This window comes from Crocodylus porosus, unplaced genomic scaffold (assembly GCF_001723895.1).
Source record: "Crocodylus porosus isolate Cpor-Errol unplaced genomic scaffold, CroPor_comp1, whole genome shotgun sequence".
NCBI classification, from domain to species: domain Eukaryota; kingdom Metazoa; phylum Chordata; order Crocodylia; family Crocodylidae; genus Crocodylus; species Crocodylus porosus.
The window spans coordinates 87578-98584 of record NW_017728950.1 but is presented as its reverse complement, the minus strand read 5'-3'; the positions used below and the strand labels follow the sequence as shown (position 1 = coordinate 98584).

Below are 11007 nucleotides of genomic sequence, written 5' to 3'. Positions count from 1 at the left end.
ACAACTTCAGGAGCAAATTGGATGCTTATCTTGCTGGGATCCTATGACCCCAGCTGACTTCCTGCCCTTTGGGCAGGGGGCTGGACTCGATCTCCCAAGGTCCCTTCCAGCCCTGATGTCTATGATGTCTGTGATTGATAGTGCTTTCAGACACAGCCCTAGAATTTATCTGGATACTCAGGGTTTAATTGTTTTCAATATATTTGTGAGAAGTGAGAAATGATATTAAAAACACAACATTTTTCAACTCCTTTTTCCATTGAGAAATCAGATTCAAATATGTGTGATCAACTCTGGAACAAAAAGATGATGTCAGCATGCAAACTTCGATACAGTGCTCTAATGTCATAGTAGATGTGCCTGATGTTGCAAGATCCCTTAACTTTGGTAGAGGTTGGGAGCACTCAACACCTCCCAGGACACAGCATCTTGTAAGATCTGGTCCCCAGATTTTACATTTTTTTTTCAATCTGATAATAAAACATTAGGGTGTAGGGTGGCTTGAAGGAGAGAGCAGAGAGGAGCTTTCAGAGGCTGATCCAGCAGGTGACAGTGTGAGGAAGGTACCAGGCTTTGCTTAAAATAGTATTAGTGTAATTGGAGGGAGGGGTGAGACTGGGGCAGTAACCTCAAGCACTGCCTTTGTGTGGGAAGGGTAAAGGAGGGAAAGTGAAGAAGTAGCTGTGCAGCAGCAGTGGCTGATTGCACCACTATAATCATCATGGGAAGAGCTGGTGCTCTCCCAGGTGCTGCACAGCTGCCTTAGGTACAAAGCTGCAGTGCTACACGTCTGCAAAGCAGAAAGGTGAGTTTAGCTAGAACCCGGCAACACCAGGACCAGAGATCAAACCAGCAAACAGTGGAGTTGGAGTGCAACTCCTGCTTGGGAGAGGAGCAGGAAGTTGGAGTTGCGTGGGGAGAGGGTTTGATTGCTGGTGAGTGGAGAGGCCTGCCTGCTTGCACGGTTCTGGTGACCTGCGTGTCCCTGTCAGCGATACCCAGGTGTGCTTTTGGTGTAAGAGGTGCCTCCTGGTGGGTTCTTTCAGAAATCAGGTAAAGGATCTACAGGAGGCAATTGAAAGTCTCAGAAGCATCCCTGAGCACGAGGCCTTAACTGACTCAATGCATAGACATCCAGCATTATGGAAGAGGGACAGCTACAGATGGCACAGGCAAAGAAGATGTGCAGACACTCTGGCAGCTGGCAGCACACACCAGCCTAGCCTGTGGCTGACCAGTTGAAGAACAGGTGTGAAATCATGGTACTGGTTGAGAAGTAGCTTAATCCAGTGGCAGGAGAGGCTAAACCATGCACCCTGAGGGGTGGGAGGATTGAGACCACTGCTGCCAAGAAGAAATGACAAGTAATGGTGGTGCTAAGGAACTCCTTGTAGGGCAGAGGCATCCGTCTGCCAGCCTGACCCTGGCTTAAGAGATCTTCTGTCTGCCAGGAACCTGCATCTGAAATGTCACAGAAATGTTGTAAAGACTCATCTAGCCCTCTGACTACTAATACATTCTGTTCATCTACGTGGACACTAATGATTCTGCCATGGGTGACTTGGATCAGGTCAAAAGTGGCTACATGGCTCGGAGTGCAAGTGTGAAAGGGATGGGGGCCTAGATAGTATTATCATAGAGTCTTCCAGTTAAGGGTAAAGGTAGGAGCAGATCATCTATGCAGTCACATGTTGATCCCCAGGATGCATGTCACCAGCAGGGCTTTGGCTTCTTTGACTATGGTGTGGCATTCTAAAAAGAAGGTCTAGATGGAATGGGATGGGATTCATGTGATGAAGAGGGGGAATAGTGGCTTTGTGTACAAGCTTGTTAACCTAATGAGGAGGGCTTTAAACCAGATTCACTGGGGCATGGAGCCAAAAAAAGATTCTACAAGCATATCAAGAAGCAAAAAAATCCCAAAGAAACAACAAGTCTTTTATAGAATGCAGAAGGCAATCTAGTTACGGGTGGTGTAGAGAAGGCTGAAGTATTGAAAGGCTTTTTTACTTCAGTCTTCATGAATAAGGTCAGCTACCAATCAGCAAAGAAGATAAGGAAGGAGACAAGCAGTCTAGAGTAGTAGAAGAACAGATTAGGTATTAGAGAAGCTAAGTTGCTTTCAAGTCAGCAGGGTGAGATGGAATACATTGAAGGGAACTGAAGGAATTGGCTGAATTTCAGGGCTATAGGCTATCCTCTTTGAGAACTCATGGAGGTCAGTTGAACTCCTGGATGACTGGAAAAGTGCACATATAGTGCTTATCTTTAAGAAAGGGAAGAAGCAGGATCTGGGAAAATACAAACCAGTCAGTCTGACATTGACACCTGGAAAGATTATGGATCAGGTCCTCAAGGTATTTATTCTGAAGTACCTAAAGGAGAACAAGGTGATCAGAAACATCCAGCATAGATTCATTAAGAGCAAGTCATGCTTGACCAAACTGATTTCCCTCTGTAATAAGTTAGCAGGCTTGACGGATTGGGGGGAGCATTGTCTGTGACATACCTTGGTTTCAGCAAGGCCTTTGACACTGTCTGTCCCAACATTCTCATTAACACACTAAGGAAATATAAACTAGACAAAAATACTGTAGGGTGGATATATAACTGGTTGGATCATTGTGCTCAGCAAGTAGTAATCAATGGCTCATAATTTAGTTGGGAGCAGGTATCAAATGGGGTTCCCCAAGGAACTGGGTTCGCTGCTATTGTTTAATATCTTTATTAATTATTTGGACAATGGCATTGAGGGCATGCTTGTGGATAACACCAAGATGGGTGAAGCTCTGTACACTCTGGAGAGTATGGCTAAGATTCAGATGACCTGAATAAACTGGGGAAATAGTCCAGAATCAATCAGATGAAATTCAACAATGAAATAAGTATAAAAGGGGTATAAATCAGGATCTGGGGGATCTGTTCACCAGAGCACACCGTGGGATGACAAAGTCAAATGGACACAAACTCCTCGAAGACCATTTCAGACTGGATATAAGGAAGAACTTCTTTACTGTCCAAGCCCCCAAGTGCTGGAACAGACTGCCGCCAGAGGTGGTGCAAGCACCTACTGTGGAGTCCTTTAAGAGTCAATTGGACATATATCTTGCTGGGTTCCTATGACCCCAGATGACTTCCTGCCCTTTGGGCGGGGGGCTGGACTTGATGAACTTCCAGGGTCCCTTCCAGCCCTAATGTCTATGAAATCTATGGAAAGTGTGAAGTCCTGCACTTAGGTCAGAATAATTGCATACACAAATACAAACTGGAAAATGACAGGCTAAGCTGCAGTACTGCAGAGAAGGATCTGGAGGTTACAATAGATCATAAGCTGAATAGAAGTCAACCGTGTGCTCTTGTTCCAAAAAAAGACCAATAGCATGCTAGGTTGTATTAACATAAATGTCACTTGTAAAGCAGAGAAAATGATTCTTCTGCTCTGTTTGGCACTGGTTAAACCTCACCTGGAGACTGTGTCCAGTTTTGTGCTCCACACTTTAAGAAGTTTGTGGACAGATGGTAAAGAGTCTAGCAGAAAATGACAAAAATTACAAGAGGCCTGAGAAGCATGATTTATGAGTAAAGACTGAAAGAACTGGGGTTATTTAGTCCAGAGAAGACTGAATGGAGATTTGATAACAGTCTGCAAATACCTGAAATGAGATTATAAAGAGAATGGTGATAGACTTTTCTCTGTGACTATGGAGGATAGGACTTCAAGCAATGGCTTTAAATGGCAGCAGAAGAAATTTAGGTTGGAGATTAGGAAAAAACCTCTGAGAGGATGGTCATGCATTGGAACAAACTTAGGGGAGCCTTGAAATTTTCAAGAGCAGGTTAGATAGACACTTGGCTGGGATGATTTAGTCAGGGATGATCCTCCCTTGAGTAGGGGGCTGGCCTAGATGACCTACTGAAGTCCCTTCCTGTCCTATTATCTTATGCCCCTAAGTAGCACTTAATTTTTAATCCAAAATGCCTTGATTTAAGCCTGAATCCAGAAAAAAACATTTCCATTTTGGAAAGCACTTCTGTACTTTTAAAGTCCCTTGACTTCAATACTTAATGTTAAGCACATACTTGCATGATTTCCTGAGTCTGAACCCAAAAGATGAGCTGAATGGCTTTTCAACAGCTGTTGTTGAGTGGGTGCATCTCATGTGCACATTTACTGCGCAGTAACCTAAATTATTGCACAGTACAGGTGTGTCTATACATGCACACCTGTACTGCACAGTAACTATGGTGACTTATGCTGACTTGGGTGTAAATTTGACACCTGCATCATGCAGGTATCAAATTTATGCCCAATCAGTTACTGCGCAGTAATGCAGGTGTAGACTCCTTACTGCACAGTAACACTGTGTGTGGATGGACCTGAGACTAACTTTTGTCCCAAGTCAAACCACACACAGTGTTGATGCACTTTAATGCCTGCACATGTAAATGCTGGCCTATTTCTGCTTCCTGCACAGTAAGACCCTTAGGGTATCTATAACATGCTCTGGGGGTTGTATTTTAAATTTAAGCGGCTCTTGGGAGCCGCTCTAATTAAAACACCTGCAGCATCTTATGTATTCAGTGTCCCACATTTCAAAATGGCAGCAGGGGTGCTTTAACTAAACTCATTCAATAAGCTTTAGTTAAAGAGCACCTGCTGCCATTTTGAAACATGGGGATGCTGAATATACAAGATGCAGCAGCACGCTACAGCCTTCTAATCAGAACACGCTAGAGCATGTGTAAAATTGCCCTTAGGTTCTTGTCAGTTTCCTATGCCTATCATTGATAGCATATTAGATGTTAGTGATGAAAAAATTGTTCCTGACCCCAGGATTATTGGCAAATTTTAGTCTATCTGTTCTTTGATCCTGGAAGGTACAAAGGACAGTACTGGCAGCTATTTTACTTTTCAGTTGTTCATGTCTTCAGCAGCACATCTAAAAGTTAGGAACTGTCAATGTAGAAAGCTGCAAATTCAGTTTCAGAATTAACATATTTTGCAACTATTCTGCATCTGAGATTTACAGTATATTACAAAGGGAAGTGAGAGCTTTCAAGGAACTGTTTAGTGCCTAACTCATAAAGGTTAGGATTCTGGACTAGGGTGCCCCTGGGCTGCTATGAAATTCTTTTAAGGGTGCCACTTAATATTAGCAATGCTAGATGCAATGATTCATAAGATAAAACCAGAGATTTCAAACAGGAATCCATAGGGTCAATAACATTTTGACTTGCTGTGAGCTTTCTGAGTTCACTGAAATAGAAGAATTGCTCTATTATTTTTCTGTAGTCAAAAAAGAGTGAAAGCTAAAAGCTGGCATTGTCTGAAGTGTGCCCTGTGTCTAACAAGGTAGAGAACCATTGGCCTAATTATTTTGATTTGGGTATTTCTTGTGAAAGGCGTTATCCTTATGTGAATTCAAACAAAAACATTTTTGTGCAATATTTTCCTCCAGTCAGGAACAAAACAATGTATCTGATATTTCCAGACAGCCCTAAAGAACCCAGCTGGAATTTTAGAGACTACGTATTCACCAACAAAATCAATAACAGACTGAGAATTATTCACTAACTGTTTTATTTGCTCAGGTATCCATATTATATTCCAAAATTTACTTGGATTGTGATACCTGCAATGTTATCCCAAGCATCTGAATTTTCTCCACTATAACTGTAGTTATAGATGAACTCGCCCTGTTATTTACAAGTAGAATATCTGATAGAACTGGACTATTGGAACTTTAAATTGACCTAACCTAAAATGAGAATGAAGCTCTTGTTGTATCTTGCACCTGTGTTAATTTTCTTATTGCTTCAGTGGTGTCACGGATTCTTAAAATTCTATAATAAAGCCCTGCAGGATCGTTTACTTCTTTTGGCATGAGACTATTAAACTAGTCTATGCTCAACCAGTCTTTTTTCTGTTCCCACTTTGGTTCCTTCACTCTGAACTGCAAGATGAAAAATGAGAGTGTTTAGATCTTGAATATTAAACCATAACTAACCACTATTAAATCAATTTTCTTTCCACCCCAGCTAAAATGTCGAAGTAGAAAGATTTACATTTCCAGCATGTTGCATACTAAGATAAGAGTTTTTAAGCTGCAATTTAATGAATATAATGTTCTTATTTATTTTTATGCTATAATTCGAAATGTCAAGTAAATATTCTTGGGGGATTTGTTTGTAGCTGTGTTGGTCTAAGGATATAGGCAAACTAGTTTCTTTGGGTAAATGTAATATCTTTTATTAGACCAACTAAATAGTTGGGAAAATTGTTCTTTGCAAGCTTTCAGGCACAAACACCTTTCTTCAGCCATAAGGAGAGTCTGCTGTTATTTTGTGTTCTGCTGGATGGAATAAAAGCCAATATGCAAAATGGAGGTCTGTGAAAATACAGATGTGTGGCAGTGAGGATCAGATAAACAATTAAGATAAATATTCTGATTTTTAAAATTAAATATCATTTTAGAATCTCTTCATCTTCATGGCTAGGATTTGGCAAACAGCCTAAAAGGAAATATGAACTTAGCTAAACCAGTCTGTTGGGTTGAAGCCACACTGGATGACACTGGTACAATGTTCTGTTGTGAAGTTTTCTTGCATTTAAAAGTTTTGTTGTAATATTATCTCACCATGTAGTGATGAAAATGACATTACATAATGTCCTGGAAAGGGAAGGTGGATAGTTTATTCCCACAGGTGCTATAGGAGTATCCTGTTGTCCAAAACTTAATTGCAAGAGCATTAACAGGAAGCAGCATTTTATTCTGAGTTTGCTGAACTTTGTGCTCAAAAGCAAAACTTCAACTCCAACACAGATTTTTGGATAGGCTTTCTCTAACGGGAACTATTAGAAGATCAGAGACCGAGTCAGATAACCACTGAATCATTATAACTGAGAATGTGGTCTGCAGTCTGTCCTGACTTCTCCTCCAGTGCCATCTTATCTAATATGTCTTCAATCCTTTACTCACCAATGGAACTGCTCTCATGAACGTCTCTAATGACCTGGCTAAAAGCTCAGAACCATTATTCTTTCCTGTCCTCCTTGACCTGTTGGCCACCACTAACACCATAAACTAGTTTCATCTTGAACTTTTTTCCTCTGCTGACTTCCATGATTTTGCCCCCTTCCGGTTCTCCTCCTACTTCTCTAATCTCTCTTTCATTCTGTTATTTGAAAGATACTCCTTATCCTCCTTCTGGATCTGGTGAGAGTCCAGAGGGCTGTATTCCCTTTTCCTCCCTCTACATCTTATCTCTAAATAGATTCATCCATCAGTGCTCACTTACTAACTAAAGCACGCTGATCTACCCCTTTGTATCAGACCCACATTGCTCATTCAGTTCGAAGGGAATTTTGAGCATATTTCTCTGAGATGCATAACTGTCAGCATGGGGTTAAAAAATAGCTTTACATTTTCAACCCCTCCAAGGTTTCTTTTTTGATTGTTGTGTGCAAATGTGAACATCACCTGTCACTCAGATTCACAGCTTAGGCATCAACTTCAGCTTAAATCTCTCTTTATATCCTTATATCCAAGCTATATTCTAAGTATTGCTGACTACTTCTCTGTAACACCTTAAAGACATGGCCTTTCCTATGCATCTCCATAGATATTATTCTCATTCAGGTTCTTTCCATCTCATCTTGCTTACCACTCACGCTGTCAAACTTTGTCTCACTGTTTCTTTTGTATTTCCCTATTAGCCTCTATGTATTGTCACTTTTCTGATACTCAAGACTATAAGCTTTCTGCATCAATGCCCATCATTGTTTCTGTGTTGGTATAGCACGTAACACAATAGTATCCACTGGTCAGTGACTGTGGGTTCTAGGTGCTATGATAATACAAAAAATAAATATTTTGTCTTTGTGCTTAGGTGCCTTGGATTTACTTTCCAATTTTCTCAAAATCTCTCTTCCTTTCTGTTTTTAAATTTGGGAAACAGCACTGAATAGCCTCTTCCTCAGTTCCTTTTCTAGGATTTTTTTCATCCCTTGGGCCCCAGTACTAGGCATAGGAAATTGTCCAAGTTTAAATGTAGCTCAGTCTGGTAAGTTTTATAAGCCAAGGCATACCAGTGATTGAGTAGGTAGCAGGTTTCCTTCATAGTCAATATTAAAACAGTTCCTGAGTTCAGTCTTGAGGGAAGAGATAAAGGCCACTTTTCTGCAGAGGCAAAGTGTTAAGCCCAGCTGCTTCAGCTGTATTCTATGCATTAACTATATTCTGTCCACCTCTCTTCTCTTTGCCATATCAGCTGAGTACACTATTCTCTAATTCTGGCCCTAAACTTGGTGTAGTTTGGGTATATATTGTTACGCAGCTGCTACATTTCACCACAGATATATTAATCAGTTCAGTAGCTAGTTAATACATATAAAGAGGCGTTTTTTAGATCCTTTGACATAAAAAGCACAATTATGTAAATTATCATTGTTTTTACTATTCCTCTTTACCCAAGGGTTTTCTAAAGTATAAAACTTTTCCTCTTAACACTCTGATGTGGTAAACAAATTAACCAATTATTTTAAAGAGTAATCAGCTGCCCAAGGTTAGACCCACAAGACCAATTTTGACACTATATTTTTTATCACAGTGCTGGCAGAAGGCCATAAAAACTTGCACACTGTTATTTAGCAGACTCAAAATGATCTCTTGGAACTGCTGGAAATTTCCAAGAAATGCATCTAATATCCAAATCATCTCTTCCATCCCATAGTTTCCATTGCATGGGAAAAGGTAATCAATGGAAGTTGCTAACTAGGAACCATTTGATTTCAACAAAAAACTTTGTGAATGGTTTTGTTTAACACCAAATGTCAAATTTTGGTCAATCAGCTATCCACCCTTCAAAATCTTCACCCATCTCCAGTTGCATTGTGCATTAAAGGCCCAGAAAGCAATACCAACTCAAGTTAAATACCCCTTTAAAGAGTAATTCTTACTTGAGTAAGAACTGTAGGACCTGGGGAAAGGAAGAAATATGAGAACTGTATTTTGCCAAAACTTCTTACTGAAGAAAATGCAGGCAAGGACTTCTTTTCTGTAGGTCATTCCTATGATCATAGAAGAGATGTTCCTGTATTATTTTCCAAATCAAGGAAATAATGCATTTGAATGTTTCAGTGTGAATACTGAAAAAATAAAATCCATATTCCAGCCTCCCTAGGTTCTCTAGAAAGCAGCTAGAGAAGTTTAATACTTGCTTTCACTATTTATTTAGATTTTCTTTCTTGAAACACATTTCTTCCTTTTCTGAGTCATCTTATGATCAGAGTTCAGAAAAGGAAAACTCTCATCACATGATTATGGAGTCTGAGTCAAGCATGCAAATCAAGTATTGAAACACCTAGATGGCTTCTGTATACATCTACCAGACTGTGAGCTTTATTCTGCCATGGTTTATACATCATTCAACTCCTGTGACTTCAGTGTGATTGTATGGAGTATACCTTAGGACAGAATTTAGACTTCTGAAGCAGATTTAGCTCTTGTACATCAAGATACAATTCCACTAAAGGCAAGAGTGCAGCTTCAGTGATAGAAGTAATGTTGGGCAGGCTTGAGAAAATACAGAGTTGGTGGGTTACTGGCATTCTAGCCTTTGTCCTCTGGACTTGTTCTGATCAAAGTTAGATGGCATAGTGGCGCTCTACATTAAGGAGGAATAGACATCCTCATCAGTTAGCAAAGAATCAGAGGAGGGGCACACGGAAGTGCTCTGGGTTAGAATACAAGGCAGTCAAGGGGAAAAAGATTTAATGATGGAGGTCTACTACAGACCACCCAACCAAGGAGAAGAGCTAGCTCAGGAATTCTTAAGTCAGGTCATGGAGGTAGTTAGGTCAAAGGATGTGGTCATCTGGGATGACCTGAATTTTCCAGACATCTGCTGGGAAGAGCAGTCAGCCAGGTCTGACCGCTCACATAGGTTCCTAGCCAAAATGCAGGACCTCCATCTAACCCAGGAGGTGCACAGCCTCAACAGGGGAGACGCCTTGTTGGACCTGGTGTTGGCTACGGGTGATGACTAGGTGAGGGGGCTGCGAGTGCTCGACCACCTGGGCGACAGCAATCATCGCCTGCTGGAATTCACCATCCAGCACAAGGTGACAAAGGCCTGCAGCAAGGGAACAGCCCTAGATTTCAGGAGGGTGGACTTCAATGAGCTAAAGAGAATAGTTGGGGAAGCACTGAGGTCCCGGAGGGGAGGGGAGCCAGGTGTCCAAGAAGAGTGGTTGCTCCTTAAGGAGATGATCCTCCAAGCCCAAAGGGAGGTAATCCCAACACGGATCAAAGGGGGCAGGAGGGCGCAAAAGCCCCCATGGCTCACCAAAAGCATCCAGGAATGTCTCCTAGCCAAAAGGGAGGCGTATATCCAATAGAAGGGAGGGGCCATCACCAGGGAGGATTATACTGCAGTTGCTCGGGGATGCAGGAGGGCAATCAGGAAGGCCAAGGCGGAGATGGAACTGGGACTAGCTTCCCAGATCAAGGACAACAAGAAATCCTTTTTTAAATACATAGGGGGCAAAAAGAAGGTCCCGGGTAACGTGGGACCCCTGCAGGACAAGCTAGGAAATTTGGTCATCTCACCAGATAACAAAGCTAACATATTTAACAATTTCTTTGCCTCCATTTTCCTGAGCAGGGACCAGAACAGCCACCTCCCCTCCAGGCCCCCCTTAGATCCCAGGGGAGGTGCACCTAGGCCAAGGGTTAGTAAGGAAGTAGTTAGGGAACTTCGGGAGGGACTGGATGTATTCAAATCATCTGGTCCGGACGATCTCCACCCTAGGAGTACTGAAGGAATTGGCATGGCTTTACGAGCACTTGTGGTGCTCTGGTGTGGTGCCAGAGGACTGGAAGAGGGCCAATGTGGTTCCCATCTTCAAAAAGGGGAGGAAGGAGGACCCGGGAAACTATAGGCCAGTTAGTCTTACCTCAATCCTGGGCAACGTTTCTGAGAGAATTATTCTGGCACATGTCCACG

The 11007-nt window shown here is 41.8% G+C and overlaps 1 long non-coding RNA gene across 1 annotated transcript in view; it reads right to left on the bottom strand.

Moving 5' to 3' along the window:
• Nucleotides 1-11007, bottom strand: part of LOC109323747 — a 47899-nt gene that overhangs the window by 1478 nt on the left and 35414 nt on the right. The gene's annotated exons all lie outside the window — the stretch shown is intronic.